Source organism: Pleurodeles waltl, chromosome 3_1 (assembly GCF_031143425.1).
Source record: "Pleurodeles waltl isolate 20211129_DDA chromosome 3_1, aPleWal1.hap1.20221129, whole genome shotgun sequence".
Lineage (NCBI taxonomy): Eukaryota > Metazoa > Chordata > Amphibia > Caudata > Salamandridae > Pleurodeles > Pleurodeles waltl.
The window spans coordinates 566,791,244-566,810,333 of NC_090440.1; positions in this window are offsets into that span (position 1 = coordinate 566,791,244).

The following is a 19,090-nucleotide window of genomic DNA, read 5'->3' on the forward strand; positions in this document are numbered from 1 at the left end:
AGGCCCATACACAGAGAGACACCCCAACACCATAGGCACACACACATCACACACATCACACATCTAAGAAACAAACACAACACACACATAACCACCACACACATTCCGCTCAACCGTCTATCTATCACAAGGCACAACCCACACCCCATCATTCACCCAAACCTGCACCCTTTCCTACACAACACCGCACACACCATAAACACATTCACAAACATGTCTGCACAAAAGCACCCAAGATTTACCAACGATGAGTTAAGGGTCATGGTGGATGAAATTGTCAGGGTAGAGCCACAACTGTTTTGAACACAGGTCCAGCTAACATCACTTGCCAGAAAAATGGAATTATGGCAAAGAATAGTTGACAGGGTCACCTCTGTGGGCAGCCATCCAAGCACAAGAGAGGACATCAGGAAGAGGTGGAACGACTTATGGGGGAAGGTGCGCTCCATGGCATTGAGACACCAAAGAGCCGTTCAGAAGACTGGCGGTCGGCCCCTACCTCCTCCCCTATACATCACATCTTGGGAGGAAAAGGTCTTGGAGATTTTGCATCCTGAGGGCCTGACTGGAATACCTTGGGGACTGGAGTCTGGTACGTACTCACAACATCAATGTCATACAATTTGCGTGTTCTGCATGCTACCTCACCGCCTAAATACCCCACAATTCACTGAGTTTCCCACTGCACTTACCTGCCTATCACCCAATGCCCCTCTCCTGTATACAACCACCCCACACAGTCCTACTGCCCACACAGCCCTTAGCAAGGGCAGGGATACCACAACCTAATACTATCACTATGACTCCCACAATGCACCAAACCATCTATGTGAAAACCTGAAATGTGTTTCATGCATGCATGTCTATTGTACAACCTACACCATCTAGAATGTACAATTGACAACCAGTACATGGCAATGACAGCAATGCAATGGCACACCACAATGGCGAGCAAGGCAAAACACAGCAACAACCCTGTAACTAATCGAATTGGACACTGATCCATATCCCGAAGCATGTAATGGAGTGACCATGGTTTGGAAAGCAAGATGCCACACTCTATGCACACACAAAAAGATCCAGAGACAGGAGTATGTGCCCTGCATACCTACATAATCTGTTCCCTATAGAACATCATGGGCCAATGTTCAGCCGTTATGTGACACCACTACCAAGCCTGACTACATACCGGATACCAGAGTCTATTTGTCATGTCAAGCATCAGATAGTTACAGAAACCCATCTGCGGTGCCATATCTACCAAACATTGATGACAGCACACAACATGGAGCATGGCACACTTGTCACAGACTCCTATGTGCCACCAAGCTATGCTGTGCAGCAACTGTCATTGTCATTGCTGGGAATCATGCTAAGCCAGTGTCTGTATCACACAAAGAGGGACCCAAACAAACTTTCTTAACTGTACTATGTGTCTCACTCCATCCACAGGTAACCCTGCCATTGCCACCATGGAGAGGATACCAGACACTGCCAGCCCTCCACAGGATGTAGGCCCCAGTGAGGACAACATGCTTGGATGTCTGGACAGTGACGACCTACCTGGCCCATCCGGGACAGCTGGTCAGTCGACGACTCCCAGCCTCACCCTGCCCACATCAGTCCACCACAGTTGCACAGACATCACAGCCAAGCAAGCGCCCCCAAACCTGTGTTCCAAGGACTGTTCAAACAATTGTGTGCCCCACAGTACAGGGTCCTGAGTCTGACCTTGACACGCCAGACAATAAAGGCCCTGCTAACACTGGGAGTGGGCACGCCGTGCCAGGGGCACAGGCACTTGGGGGCAGGGGGTGTGGAAGGGATGCTGTGGCACAGAGGATGGGGTAGCCAAGGGACTCCACTGACCAGGATACCACCTCCCAAGTCCTGGGAGCATACCAATCTTCCCAGGACAGGATGGGCCAGATAATCACCATGTTGGGGAAAAATCAAAGGCTGCAGAGGGAATACCACCAGGAGGCCATGCAGCAATGGCAGGCACCCAGTGCCACCCTGGCCTCCATAGCAGTGGTGCTGAGGGACATCAACACCACCCTGAGTGACATAGCTCACCACCATCAGGCACCTTCCACTGGCAATGCTACATCTGCCCCCTTAACATCAGCGGCAGCTAGCGGAATGGAGGCCCTGACAGGGGAGCCCCAAGCCTCAGACACCCCTCTCTCTGTAGCAGAAGAACCCCCTTGCAAACGTGGATGACCATCCAGACATCCGGCTGCGGCAGATGCCAAGACCAAACCCACTGCCAGGAATTGAACCTCTTCTGATTTGTCACCCTTTTGCACCTCTGAGACACCCTGTTGACTGTTCTGAATCCTAACTCCATTTTTCCATGGGACAAGGACACAGGACCTGTGTGGCCAACTGTTGTAGCAGCTACTCTGACCAATCCATCTCCCGTGACTCAACTCACCACCTGTTTATTATGTTGAACACTTTGATTTTGCTTCTCGCAATACTGATAAGCACAATAAATTATTTATGGAGCTACTGTACATGTGTGTTTAATAGTACAACAACATATGTCCTTCAACACAAATGTAGACTGGCAGTGGCCCCCTGATTCCAACTGGTAATAAAATGGCCATCAGACGGAGGCCCCCCCAGCAGGGCACACATGACAACAGAATGTCAATGGACAGATGTCACAGGATGATATAGAAATCCACAGCAACACCAGGGTAGAGACCGTTGAGGCATCTGCAAGTAGAGCAAGACAGAGAGTACCATCAGGATGGAAAGCATGAGTTAACAGTAAGCACGATGGCATTCACTATGGTTGACTGCCTTACAGAGATGGATCTCAGGAGGTCAATAGCCTCCTCACTGAGGGCAGCAGGGCTCACTGGGGAAGGGTCTGAGGAAAAGGAGATGCCCTGGGTGAGAGGGCACGGGCAACTCGTGGAGGGCTACTGGAAGGGTGGTGCTGGTACAGTGGTGGCGGCTGCACCTGTAGCTGGGGTGGTTCCAGAGATGTCCGCCACCACAAGGGAGCTCTCATCGGAGGAGGAATCAAACTCAGTGTTGTCACCTCCTGTCTCTGCCATGGTGCTCCTCTCGCCCTCCGTCCCACTGGTCCCCTTGGCATCAGTGGACTCTGCCTCCTAGGACCTGTGGGATGCAGCTCCCTCAGTCGCCGGTGCCCCTGCTCCTCCTAATGCACACATGGACAGGATGACAGAAGAAAATAGGGGGGAGGGAGAAAGGGAGCACTGGGTCAACTACAGCACCAACACCACAGTTGGCATACACATTGCCATCACACACAGGGGTCAGGACTGAGCACTAAGCATTGTAGCGGCCTTCCATTGGCTAAGTACCACAGCAAGATGTGACCCAACCACCACCAACTGCACCCCTCCTGGGACCCACTAAGCCCTGTCTGACATGGAATGCCACCTAGCTTGGTTACAAGATTTTGCTATACACCCCTTTACCTTGAGCTGGACCATGCAGCAATGTCTGAACTGGCATTATGGGGCACCCACTAACTGAAACCCACCACCAGGATCCCATGCCAGCCAACAAAAATGGTTGTCACGCTCACTGTACTCACCCCCTTGTGACGAACCCTGTGAAACCCCACATGGTAGGGAAAATGGGTCCGATTTAAGCTGATTCACAAACACAATCTAGGATCTTTCTGTGAGAAAAGAAATCATCAGTTTAAAAGCCAGATTTTTAAGTCCAAATTCCTGTAAGCGTTCGGTGAGCAGTGATGGCGAAATGATGTTGAAGGCCGTGGATAGATCCAAAAGGATCCAAGCAGCGTCCTGCCCTGCATCAACTAGTTGTCTGATGCTGTCTTTTGCAGATACCAAAGCTGTTTCTGTTGCATGACTACTTTCATTTTTTCAGAGCAGGCAGTGGTCCGTGGGGACCCCTTCCCGTTTGCGAATGGGTTAGCACCAGTTTGAAACTGGTGCTAACTGCGATTGTTTTGCGACTGCATTTGCGGTCACAAAAGAATCATACATACCATTTGGATTCGGTATTAGGAAGGGACGCCCTTGACACGCCCCTTCTTAATACCGAATCGCAAAACCCAAACTGCGATTCGGTAACAAGTTACCAAATCGCAGTTTTGGCTTTGTACATCCCAAAAAGCATTTTCCAAGTCGCAAACAGGCCGATTCTGCGAACTGGCCCCTTTGCGACTTGAAAAATGCTTCGTACATCTGGCCCCTGGTGTCTCTTCACTACTATACACTGCCCTCAGTAACAGTGCGGGGCTCTTCTGACGTCGAACTAGCAAAGGGCATCTCTAGCGTACACTGACCTCAGTACAGAACTGATCTATACTGTCCTGAGTGTATAGTACAATGTCTCGTCTATACACGGACCTCAGATACAGTGCAGGGTTCTTCCTGTGTTCTGTGACCCCAGAAGAAGTGAAGAGCATCTCTAGTGTACACTGACCTGATGTATACTTACCTCAGACCATACACAACATACATTAGCTCTTCTGTTGTAGAGGCTGCCCTCAGACACAGTGCAGGGCTTTTCCGGAGTACTCTGGCCCAGGACACATGTTCCAGGTGGATTAAAAGGCACTACATTCCCCTGCGGCAGAGATGTGTCATCTCGTGGCCAAAGCACTGCAGCTGCTTGCGTTTCCCAACACAGGAACATAACCTGACCTCAGGGCGTTGGTAAACCTCCATCCCACTGTCAGCATCCCTTATATTTACTCCAGCCAGAAACAAAACACATAAGTTTAATGTTTAAAATAATACACCCTGTACATTTTGCTTACTCACTAAAATCAGTTTTTAAAAAGTAATCAACATGATCGTTAAAAATACTGTCACTCTGAGGCAGTGCTTTAAATGGAAAAATAGACGTGCAGGTACTCTGTAATAGAGTACCTGCTTGTTTCTGAGAAGTGCCGGTACTCTCCAATTAAAAGTATTACGTTTTTCTTGAGAGATGCCGGTACTCTCCCTCTCAAAATAAAAAAGTACCGGTACTCAGTACCGGAGAGTACCGGCCCATTTAAAGCACTGCTCTGAGCCATTTCTCAGCTCAGTTGCACATTATTCGAATGTTGAAAAAATACAACTGATTTATAAAAAATCAAACCAAAAAAAATGATCTTTTCGCACATCTTTGTGATTACGTTAACGCGTCGTTTTTCATCTTTAAGTTGAGTAGTATTGTTATTGTTATTCCTGTCGTTTCAGAGCCCTGCCAGAATGGTAGTTTTGCCGCAATAACTATACTATTTATTTAAACTGACGATCCCCGCGCCCAGAAGCCTCCTCGCTCTGTAGACATCATGTTCTCCCCTGCTCCGTCCGCGTTCCGGGGGCGTCCAAGACCAGATCCCCTGACCGAATATCCCCAGAATTAGAAGATAAACAAGAGAACGTCTCTCAACTTTGAATTAAGAACAAAGGTAGATGAGCTACCGCAGGGTTTTTATTTTTTCCCCACAAATTATAATAGTCCGCCACTGCTCTCCCTGTATCATCCCTGAATAATATGCTGTCTTTACAAGCAGCACAACTTAATGTAAAATCTCTACCCAAGCATCACATTGAAATTGGTGATCTTTTCTTATAACTTGCACCTTGATATGCTTTGCATAAGGGAAACATGACTTGACTACGTGCACACAGTGCTCCTGACATCGCCATGACAGTATCTGAAAGATTCAGGATTCTCCATATAAACTCGGAGCAGGGGAGAAATGGTGCTTATGGCTTATTATTCAATTTTACTCCCATTCCGACGTCTACAGTCTCAATGGTGTCAGGCTACTGTCCTGCAGGGTCTGCAATTAACTTTGGCTATGACTTTGTGTAGCATATATCCTCGCCGGCGCATAACGTAGAGAAACTAATGATAATAGTTGATTGTAACATGAAAATAGATGAATCCAGCTCTTCCACTACTAAAGATATCCTTGACTCTGTTGGATAATAGATTTGACTCAACTGAGTGATTTCTCTACAACGCAACTTTTTGAATGGTATAATGTACTTAATCTGACCTTGCCCAAGTGTCAAATCCAGAATCTTCAATTTACACAAAATCTACTTCTATGATTTCTACAATGGGAAATCATCTCCCACTTACTGAAATGATTACAAATGTTAGGTATGGCTTACCACTGACAAACATGTCAAATCCAAAAGCTTATGTTATTGTCACAAAGCTATGTAAGCAACAGCCCTTCATTTATACAGAAGATAACCACTCCTGATAATCCCCCTTGCACTTTATGATCAGCATCAAATGGCTAATGAACCATAACTAGGATTCGTAAAGACTAGGTTGGTGGGTATCCTTTTTCCTTTTCCTCATCACTCTCTCCTTTTTGCCTTTAAATCATTTTTTTGCCTCTTTCTCTTTTAGCCTCTGCTTGCCATACCTTTCTTCTCCCACTCTTGCTCCCCCTGCTCATCCTTATGCCAAGCAGCAACCTTTCCCACCCCTTTCTCTCATGCCGTTCTCTCTGCTGCCTAGCGCTATCTGCTCCAGCCCTGCCCATCAATCCTGAAGCTACTCCCCTTCCTGTTCCTGCTTAGTAGTGGCCTTTGCAGGGCATGCACAACGAGCACACCGAAGGTGCGCCAAAGACAGGCGCATTAGACCCCTTGCCCTAACCCCTCTCATAGCTTTCCCCAGGGTTACTTCTACACAAGCCTCCTTCCCCTGAGCCTCAGGTACACCTCCTAGCATTGCTGGCAGGACTCACTGACCAACATTGAAGGGGTGCTCACCTGTGCCACCTGCCACTCCTCCTCCACTCCCACTGCTCTGCACCCTACACATGCTCCCTCATAGATTGTCACTGATCTTTTGGGTTATATCATTTGACAGGATAAACAAAACCAATATTGTGAACTCCGCCAACAACATGGAACACCTAAATTTCAAACTGCACATCACCAACAACTACAATCTGAGCAGCACACTCATCTACTGACGTCCCAGAAGCTGAGCTAATTTTTCAAGCACTATCCCAGACTTCATTTTCCCCATGGTACCCAGTTCCATCACTTTCATCCTCTTTGGGGGCCTCAACTTCCACCTGGAGGACCATTCCAACCCCAACACCACCAATCTCCAGGATGCCATGATGACCTTCAAACTTACCCATGTTACCCTACACCTACTAGACCCCAACTTCACCAGCTTCAATGAAATCATAATGGACAAGCCCACACCTTCTCCTCGACCGACCACACTCTCATCCATTTATTTCAATGACAATTCTGTACCACTACAAAACTGCCCTGTCAAACCTACTCAATAAGACTGGAACAAGATCCCAGGAGAAACTTGGGCTCAGAGCTCCAACATCAATTCAGCGACCTTCCTCAATCCATCTGCATTCATAATGCTTGGATCACTTCCTGCACGGATTCTGTGATTACACTCAAAACCACCAATACTACTAGGACCAGGATGCAAACAAGTTGACAAACCTAAAAACTCATAGCCGCCAAATGTCACTGCAAGAAACTCGAACGCAGATGGAAGCTAAGCCATGATGACACAGACAAAAGCACCCTCAGGTCAGCACTCAGAAAATACCATCAGCCAATCAGAGCCACCAAAACAGTTGCTCTAAATTACTGTATCGAAAACAGTACCAGCAGCACCAAGGAAATTTTCACCATTGTGAAAGGTTTCTTCTCTCCTGCAGATATCTCTATTTGTGTTACCACCTGAGAGGACACTGCACCTTACTGTCCCTCTTTTTGAGTAGCAAGATGAGCAACATCTACAACAACTTTGAACCGCAGCCAGACCCATCCACCCTCGCAGCCCTCCTGCAAAACCTGCAGAAAACCACCTTGACTACCTGGTCCACCATCAACTCGCTCTGCCTCACACTCTACAACCCCTATGTAACTCCACTCATCAGCATCATCTGCACCCATGGAATCATTGTCTTTTCCTACGCAGTCAACACCCAGTTTATCCTCTCCCTCTCTGACAAAATACCAAGCACCCAGACCAACTCCATCCCCTGCATATCCAAAGCTGTCAGTTGGATAAAAACCAAGTTCCTAAAATTCAACATGGACAATGAATTAGTTGTACTCTTTGGAAGAAACACACCTCTATGGAACTCCACCTGGTGACCCGCAGAACTCAGATCCACAACAAGCCCGGCAGCTCAAGTGAAGTACCTTGACATAATGACTGGCAACCAACTCACCATGACCAGCCAAGTCTCCGCCTTCTGTTTCAACACCCTCAAAATGCTTTAGAAAACTTTCAAGTAGGACCATCAGCAAGGAGCCCCTTATTACCACCAACATGAACTGTGGCAATGTACTCTATGTTGGAATCAACACCCAACTGACCAGGAGGCTCCAGACCATTCAAAACTTGGCAGTCAGACTCACACTCAGGCTTACTCCCCACATCACATCATCCCACACCTCAGAGATCCCTACTGGCTCCTCGTCCACAAACATGCAGTCTTCAAACTCCTCACACACACCTACAAAGCCCTGCACAATCTTGGCACTGCCTACCCCAATAACTGAATCAATTGCCATAATCCCAACAGATACCACCGCATAGCCGAACTCCTAGTCGCACAGACCTCCGCAAAACCAGAGCCAGAGATTGTGCCTTCTCCACCCTCACCCTCAAAGCCTGGACCAAGCTGCCCATTCACTTCAGAGCCACCTCCTCCGTTCTTGAGTTCTGCAAGAAACTGAAGACAGTGAGCAAGAAGTACAAAGCATTTTTCCAGCTGCTAATGGCCTGATTCACAAAATCTGGCCCTTTACAACTGGAAAAATGCTTTTTCTAATGTACAAAATGTTAAATGCGATTCGGTACCTTGTTACTGAATGCATTTTGCATTCGCAATTCGATATTTGGAAGGAGCGTGTTTAGGGCTTTCCTTACAAATACCGAATCAGTACCGTATGTATTACTGTTTTACAACCGAATTCCGGTTGCAAAACAGTAATACTTTGCAATCAGTTTAAAACTGGTGATCACGCATTGGCAAAGAGGAAGGGGTGCATTGAGGACCCGTTCCCCTTTGAGAATGTTAAAAAATGAAACTCAAAGTTTAATTTGAATTAACGCATCCCGTTTTCCATTAAGGAAAACTGGCTACATTTAATTAAAAAAAGATAGCTTTATTAAAAAGCAATCACAGACATGGCTGCAATTTCTAATAGGTTGCAAACTGAGACCTACCTCATTAATATGCATGAGGTAGGTATATTTGAGGCCCACTAGAAATCGCTAATGAAACTCAAGAGTGTCATACATTAGGAATAGCTATTTTCCTAATCGCGATTCAGAGATAATCACAAATAGGAAATCAGTATTCCTAATGTTAGTACATCTGGCTCTTCTTCTCCACCTAGACACAACCTAGAAACAGCCTAAAATGCACCTACTTTCAGCACAAGGATACCCTCCTTGGTGATTCACACGCTATACAAATACCCATACCATAACATATGTAGCAGCAAGGGTAGGAATGTCTCTTCCTATTTCGTTGCACCTTATTGCAGATTACTTACCCTTTATGAAATCTCTGGAAACGTTCCACTTTGCTTATGAATTTCTGAGCACTGTGTGACAGGTTTAGCACCAGAATGCCCACAAGGGTAATAGTGTGTTTGTATAGTAAAAAAAAAATATATATATATGTATACTGATATATATATATATTTATATATATATATATATATACATATATATATATATATATACACACATGTTATTTATATATATATATATATATATATATATACACACACATATATATATAAATACATACATATATAAACATTCATATATATATATATATATATATATATATATATATATATATCCTCAAACAAAGATGGTCTGAAAAATTGCTGGGCGGTGCACTCTACTGCCGGTGCCAGTGACGGAGAGGACCAGTCTCGAAGAATACAAATCACCAAAAGTATTCACTGCACTCCATGAAGTTTCAATAGTGCATATTTATTCCAAAATAACAACTACCAACGCGTTTCAACTCCCTAAGGAGTCTTGTTCACAGTGAATGAGTCCCTTTTCCCTTTTGCTATTTATACCCCATAGTGCTACATCATACACAATGCATTATGGATAGTGTAGTTTCCAATTAAAAAATCAATTCTATATTTTTCTAATTTCAATTAAATAAAAATAAAAATACTAATAATAAAAATCCCATTCTCAATATATAGTGCTTTTTACGTGTGTTCTCCTGTGTTGTGCTATTTCATTCTAATTCGTAATTTCATGCTATTTACATTTGCTACTGATTATTTCATTGTGATTGTTAAAGCTGTACATATGTGACACTATTTACCCTTTAACATCTATTTCATTTTTCATATATGTATTTAAAGAAATAATGTCCCTCTAATATTTCAGCATTTCTTACTTAAACATTCCTATATGTCAATAATGATCTGGAGAGACTTGATGATTTCATTCATTATTGCAATTTTAACAATCTTTTTCTTTTACACTTATTTAATTCTACTCTATTGATTCTGCATAAACATCAATGAATATCATTTCTCTCCAGCTTAATAGCTATCATTGTTTGACTAGGATGTTATATACTTTAATAGTATTTAATCAATAACCGCCCGCATAGATGCCATTGTTATGTTGTGTTTGACCATATTACGGAGTCACAAATGTACATGTAATTCCTCGTCCATATTCAGTACGTAAGGCATCTTAGTGCGGAGGTGAATGATAAGCTTGCTTTCCATTTGTCTTAACTTTCGAGTTCTATCTCCTCCTCTCTCACTTCTTTTCATTTGTGCTATACCCATGAATCGTAGTGATCTCCAATCATTGGTATGTGAGTTCGCAAAATGTTTTGCCATTGTGTAGCTCATGTCTTTATTGGTGATGGCTCTAGTGTGTTCCAAAATCCTGTGAGAGGAAATGTAGATTTATTACCACTTTTTCCAATAAAGCCTAGGAGGTTAGAGGGATCTTACAGGCATACTGGCCGATTTTACAAAGTGAACCAACTTTGAAAAAGGCCCTTGGAGACTTCCCTAGCATTACCTTTTGAAAAGGCAAAAGCCTAAAGGATAAATTGAGCATAAGCGATATTGATCAAGAGAAGAGAAGGGACTTTAAACAAGGTTTTTTTCCCTGGTGGAAACTGTAAAGCGTGTATACATTGCAGGGCGAGGACACAATATCAATCACCTCTCACAGGTAAGATGATGGATATTACGACTCACCTCACCTGCTCTAGTGAGTTCACGGTATACATTTTGGAATGCCCATGTAAACTATGGTATGTAGGTAGCACTAAACATGCCACTAGAAAACGTATATTGGAACATAAGAGAGCAATAACTAGGGTGGATACACACTACCCTGTTGCAAGACACTTTGATCAGGATCACATTAAAGATTAATCCAAATTGAGCTTTCTCATCATTGACAGGATACCTCCTCTAAAGCAAGGAGGAAATAGGGAGTTATTATTGAGGAGACGAGAGTCCCAGTATATAATATCCTTAAATACAAAAACACCGAATGGATTGAACAGGGACGAGGAATTAGAGGTACACCTTGGAGAATAAGAGATTGGTGACCCTTTGAAAATGAAAAAGAAGAAAAAAGAAAATAGGAATTGAAAGAATAAACTGGTGATCCCTGTACATTCTGTTTTTGAAAGGCCACATAAGAGGTTCTCCTATGGATCTCCATTTCCATTGTAGACATTTGGTGTAGAATGGTAAGAGCAGTCTGGGGGTGAGGAGTTATTAGACAACATATGGAAGTGCCTCATCTGTGTCTAGGTAAGCCCGTGTGAGGCTTCATGAATTTTTCTTAGCTCTTTTTAGTTTTTTAAGGTTTATATTTTTGGTGATAGGATCACTGTCTGTTGGGATGAGCCAATTCATGGCATGCCTTCTATAATTTGCAATGATTCCGAATTACGTCTCTATATTTGTGATGTTTCTCATATATAATTTTGTTCTGTCTTAAAATCAAAAAAATCCCCTATGTGGTTGCTGTGTTAATCTTCTTTAACAGATTGAATGGGAGACAATAAAAACTAAAATTGAATAACAATGTGACACAGCAGTAGGTGATAAATTGTTAGGAACACGATATATGCCCACTGGGGCGATTTAAAATTGTGTAAAAAAATGGTGTAAGAAATTGTGTATAATAAGATGCAGAGAATATTAAAGTGACACAATAGTGGGGGATATCACGTTAGGAATACTTTATATGCCCACTGGGGCGACATAAAATGTGAAAACATTGAAAAAATTGAGACAAAAAATTTAGATTTGTGTAAATAGAAATATACATTGATAATGTAGGAAATGATTAACGAAACTGAATGAAATGAGAAATGTAATTATTCAGAAAATATCTAAATAAGCACTCAGGTGGGGATAGAGGGCATGTTCTAAGATGGCTCCCATATTAAGATGCACTTTGGTTGTGGATGTTGGTCCTTTGTTTATTTTAATCACTGGATGTAAGTTTTAAATTTCCAATGAGTCATGTGAATGGGATACCCGTGAGCAAGGCGGAGGATGCCGAAACACGTTGGGTTGATTTCATGGTGCTAGCATTCATGAGATTATGGACATTATGAAGATTGAATAAATGACACAATGCTTAATGTTGCGGAGTTTGTGTACTTCCTCGAGAACTGCGAGGAGTGTTTTGTGGACAATTACACACATACATATATATATATATATATATATATATATATATATACACACACACACACACACACATATATATATATATATATATATATATATATATATATTACCTAGTGGCTGTTGCCAGTAGGTATAGTTAGGGCCTAGTTTCTATAGAAAAAGCATTTTTATTTTGCTTATAACTTTAGCGCCGTCTGATGAATCTTCATGAAATATTCCAAGAAAATACAATGCTCACATCAGCTGCTGTCTGGAAAGTTTCGGAGTGATCCGTCAAGCGAGGCCCGAGAACAAGGGGGAGTCCCAAAACTTATTTTCACCATTAATTTTTCCATAGGAATTTTTAACAGGGATAGTGCCCAAACCACTCGACGAAATGACACCAAATTTGACAGAAAGATAGCTCTTCATCTAAAAAGTGACCTTTATGTTATTTGGTGCAAATCCGTTCAGTAATTGTTTAGATATTAAAGAAAATCCAAACTTGTATATATAGAGACCCAAAGGCTTTGCAAACCCTTTCGATCTTGTGTTGAGATCTGATTGGCTGGCAACTCTTCAACAAGGAAGTGTTGGAAGCCATGTTGGGACTTGGCTTCAGTCAAGTCCCAGAAATTTTTTTACAAAAACAAACGGGGCTAGGGTAGGGACACCTTGACCCCTTAGGTCTGGTCCTGGGGTCCCAGAAGCACCCACCTAGAGTTAAAAAGCATTTCTTTACATTTTTGCTGTGATTCGCAGTGGATACGGCAAAATCTTTTTAAAAAACAAGTGCAGGCTCTCACACTTGGTAATTCTGAAGCCCCCAAGTCCCGGGGGCATTCCCGTTTTAATGTAGGGGTGCCTCCTGACCCCCACCCTGTACTAGGGCCCGACACCTCCCCAGGGCAAAAAGAAAATATGTGTGCGGGGGTCCACCCAGCCACCCTGCTGCCCCAGGCACCTCCCCAGGGCCTTATACTAATTTGATGTGGGGACCGCATGGCCCCCAGCTGGCTTGGGGACCACCACCTCCCTGGGGCTTTAAACAAAAATGATGCAGGACAAGCGAGCTCCCCCTCCCTCTGCAGCCCCAGTGACCACCAGCTCCCTGGGGCACTAAACACACAGTGCAGGGTGCTGCACGACCCCCTGCAGCCCTGGGGACCACCACCTGCCCGGGACACTAAACACAAACAGAGCAGGGAGACCGCACGGCTGCCCCACAGCCCCGGGGACCTCCACCTCCCCGGGGCACACATTTTAAAACACATAGGGGGTTGTATTTGGACCCTCAAGCCCCGGGGACCACCACCTCCTTAGGGCTATTAAAATTGGAGGGGGGGGCGCATGGCTCCCCACAAGGAGCCACAGATAGACCGGGGGACCATCAACCCCCAGAGCCAGCTCCTGATGTGTCCTAGGGTGCCCACCCCCTGTACATAGCTGTTTGCTTTTGTTTGGTGGGAGCTGACAGCTCATGCCCTAAGGTAACTATAACTCACTCCCTCACCATGCACTGCTAATTACCCCACAAATTACAGCACTCATGACATCTTTGATAACATCATTGATAATATCAATGTAATATTTGCAGTAAATGTTTTGATGAAAAAACTGTGCATGGCAGGGACGCAAGTTATAGTTACCTTAGGGCACGAGTTACAGTTACTTGAGATAACTCTTAACTATAACAGGTGAATTTCTATGGTTTCGTATGTTTAAAATGTGAGCCTAATTATAACAATCCTGTAACCTTTGGTTTTTTAAGTGAATTTCTATGTTTTTTTAATTCTGTTTCCTAACTATAATGTCCCTGTAACCTTTGTTTTTTTCAGAGAAAAAAAAAATATATATATATATATATATGCACATATACTAGGTTATGTTTTTTAGCTAATACACATACTCACCTGTACTGCAGTGCCTCTTGTGTTGTAGTGTCTCTTGATGTAACAGTAATGAAAACTATATTGTGTTGTAGTGCATGTTTGGTAAGTGTCCTCTGTGGCAGTGAATGCGTGGCAACTGATCAGCACAAATGCATCCGGCCTTAGATGTCACATTTTCTGTCCTCCTGTCCAAGTCGCGCTAGTGCATCCACCCCTTCCCATCCGCATTTAACTAGCACATTCAACCATAAAGCTCCCACGTTCTTTACTCCTGGATCAATACCCAGAGCCCATTGATTCCTTGAGGGGCTCTGTGTCTCTGAACTGACCCCATTGTCCATCCATCTCTAGTGGTCACACATTATTTACCTTTGTACCAATCCCAGGAGTTCATCCATTGCTTGAAGTGAGAGGCTCTGTGTCCCTCTAGTATCCCCTTGCCCATCTATCACTGAGGTCATGCCGTTTTTACAGTTGTGGCAACTCCCTTGACCATTCATCACGAGAAGTTACATTTTATTTTCATTTGTTACAGTCCCAGACATACATCTAGTTCTATAGGTCACAGGACCCGTACTGCTGTACCAACCCAATTGGTGCATCAAGTTCTTACAGCAAAAGACTCTTGGAGTCCCACCAAGTGAGAGGTATGGGACCTGTGAGTGATGTGCACTGTGCTGCGGTCCTCTCCCTTACTTAATGAGGACGAGGGGACATGAGAGAATTAGAGACTGTTAAGGGAAATACAATAGAGGTAGCCTCATGTACGTGTTACAGAAAAATAACCCCTACCTTGTTCGAACATAGAGCCAGATGTATTATATTAGGAATAGCAATTACCTAATTGTAATTTTCTGCGAATTGCAATTAGGAAACTGCTATTCCTAATGTCTGAAACTCACAGAGTTTCATTTTGTGATTCCTAGTGGGTCGTAAATTGATCTACCTCATGAATATTAATGCTGTAGGTTGCAATTTGTGACCTATTAGGAATCTCTGCCATCACAGCGAAGGTGGCCTGCTGAGGTCAGCAGACCACCATCTCTGTGATTGCTTTTAAATAAAGCAGTCTGTTTTTTTAATGCTCCCGTTTTCCTTAAAGGAAAACAGGATGCATTTAAAAAATACATTTTTCATTTTTTTTTCTTTTGTTTGTTTAAGAACATGCAAGGGTCATGTGGACCACTGCCTTCTCTTAAACAAACTTTTTTTTGCATTCACAAATGGAAAGGGTCCCAAAAGGGCACCTTCACATTTGCGAATGCATTACCACTACACTTCAGTAGTTGGTAAAAGATTAATGTTTTGAGACTGGAATTCGGTCGCAAAACACTGATACATACAATCTCAAGTCGGTATTTGGAAGGGACACCCCTTCCTATTTGGTCACATACCAAAATTGCGATTCGGTAATATCCTACCGAACCGCAGTTTGGGTTTACATACCAAAATGCTTTTTAGCGGTCGCACACGGGATGATTCTGTGAATCATCCTGTTTGGGACCAGAAAACAGCTTGATACATGAGGCCCTAAGTCATAGTATAGGGTTCTGTGACAAACAATATCCCGTGCCGTGAATCACCCAGATACGGAAGGAACATAATCAGAAACTAGAAGGCTCTGTGTAAAACTTTGTGAGGAGGGGAACTTGCGGAACTGTTTGAATGGCACCTGTCAGAGCACAGTCCTTTAGTTTGAAGCCCTTGCTAATCACTGCGTTCAGATTGGATTCTGTAAGCGGTTTTACCACAGAAAAAAATTCAATCTTTGTATTCAGAGCTGGGGTCAGGTGGAGCCTGAGGCTTTTGCAGCCGACAGCGGGAACAAACCTGCCAAGAAGTACACAGGGAAGGGAAGGTGCCCGTGTCTGGGGAGGAGGCGCTCACTCAATTACACTCACTGCATTACTGCCTGGCGCGTCCACAAAAGAATATAAGACATGACGGGCAGGCGAGACATGATAACCTAATAACACAACAGGACAATAACAGTGAAATTAAATAACAGAACAAAATATTTACTAGAAATGAAAAACAGAAAAATAAGGGACAAAAAGAGTACAGTGAAGAGGAGAACTAGGAAGAAAACTATTTGGAGGAATAAAAGCCGGAAAGACTAGAGCTGTGAAAGTGGAAAAAGGGCAGGGAAATAAAAGACAACAGTGGCGTGGCATATGGTAAAGGAAAAGCAGAAAAACATCAAAAGGTGTTGTACTACCCCATTGCTTACCAATAACCCTCAATAATCTTAGTCCTTTTTGTTCTTGTCCTAGTCATTATTTATAAAGTGAAACTCACTTCGAGACAGGAACCACAGACGGAATCCTGAAAATATCAGCATGCCCACCAAATTGGGAGTCATAAAGAGCTGGCAATTGAGAGCACTCTTCCTGGCATAAAAAGCCAAAACTGAAGTCCGGATTGCTCAACTAAGGGCACATTTAAGATAGACTTGCACCGCCAGCAGGCGCAAAACCTTCGACCAAATCTATTGTATTGTATTGTAATAGTATCTATGAAGCCACGCAAAGTCACTTTGGGGAGACGGTTTGGCATAAGGGCCAGAGCTGCTGACTTTAGAGCTGGGGAACCAGGTTCAAATCCCAGTGATGATTCAACATCCTGTGATTCTGGTCAAATCACTTAATCTCCCCATGCTTACCAAAAAATGAATGTGTCCTTGTGTAACACAACTGGTGCTAATGTAAAGCTCTCCAATACATTTAGGCCAAGTACATACTATATAAAATTGCAACAACAAAAATAGAGAAAGACATGGCAGCACAAATCATTGTGTTGCCTTACTCTGCATTAGGAAGGTGTTCCATGGGCACTGCAGTCAGTGTTCCCACACAACAGCCATGCATTTTGATCCATCACTATTCTGCAGCACACCTAGAAAGAAGAAAAAGCCTCCCAGGATTGTTTTTGTGCAGGAAGGTGCCCCTTGAAGCATAAAAACAATTGTGCATAAAATGCAGACAGCCTTGCACCTCAGTGCAAGGGTGCCTGCATTGGTGCTAGGCCGACTAAATGGTGCCTGCGCAGTGAGAAAGCACAGGAATGTGACATATTGCATTGATACAGCACATTCCTGCCCTTTCCCCTTGACATGGGGCAGGGCAGCAAGGTGACTTGCTGCACTGCCTGAGTCAAAAGTCCATAAATATGGGCCTAAGTGGTTAAGTTAATTTGATGTTGAGCCACGGATACATTTATGCAGTGAGACTTTACATGTAATCCTATCTTTAGTAATAGCAAGCAAAAATCTTCCTAAAACCAGCAGATGCTGGTTCCAGTTCGATTTGCCTTTTAAAGCATTCTTACTAATTGATACTTTGATCTTCTGCAGCTATTCAGTTTTTATTTTTCAAAAGGTTGGTGAATTCTAAATTAACCCAATCAAATGTTGATGCGATTATGCTCCTGGGGCAGTTAACTGTAGGATTCTCGTCTTACTGGCTGAGATAAGGCCCTTCAGGCTATCCCTCCACCCCTTGATCATTGAAGCCCATTTTCCCAGGGCCTATTGCCAAGCCAGACAATGTTGCAAAACAGACAGGCAGCGTGAACAGAAAGATGTGCTGTGGCTTGGATCGGGCTGACTTGTAGACACATATATTGCACATTCAGTCATTGCCAAAAACCACACTTCAGGTAATTCATTAACCATTCTACAAAAGACAGCCTATTAATAAAAGCCTATAAACTGTATCAATCCGAGAGAAAAGATTTCACCCTTTCCAGTAAAAAATGTAGGGACTTGATATCAGTCTTTATGCACTGTAAATGTGCAACCGAGAAATGGCTTATTATTTATATAATTCTCATTTAGCTACAGTACAAATCACTCACCAAAGCCATTCCGGTATTAGTAGTCAATAATCCCACTTTATGCCAGGTACATTGATTGGCCAAAGCAGTACAAGATAGGTTAAAAAGGAAGCATGGGTGGATCCATGGCCCGCTGCCTCCTCCCACACCCACCGGATTTCACATCCCCAATGTTTAACCTCCATTAACATAAAGACCAGCTATCACTCAGGTCAGAAACAGGTGGATAGAAGGGCCGCCTGGATGAAAGGCACAATATGAGATACCAGTATAAATCACTAATGTGAGTAAAAAAAAATAGCTGCTTACCTATAAGTAGGGTCTGGAGAAAGGTGAGCGACAAGCAAAGACAGTTCATGCAGAGGTGAGGAGATGGTTTGAATGTAGAAATTGCATTCACACATTTATTAATGTGCATTTTTTACATTGTAAAGTTTGACATAGGTGGTATTTGAATGGAATGAAATGCTAGAAGGATTAGGTATATTATGATGTAATTTAGACTCTAGACTAACAGAATGTATTGCAACACTATTGAATTTCTAATGATTAATGAATGAAAAATGCATGTAAAAAAGAGAGAAATGTACTTCCCTTTTATATCTAATGAAATGGGTTAACAAAATCATTCCTGTTTAAAGTGAAATGTAATACGCATGTTATTGAAGTATTATTAATGCTGAGTTG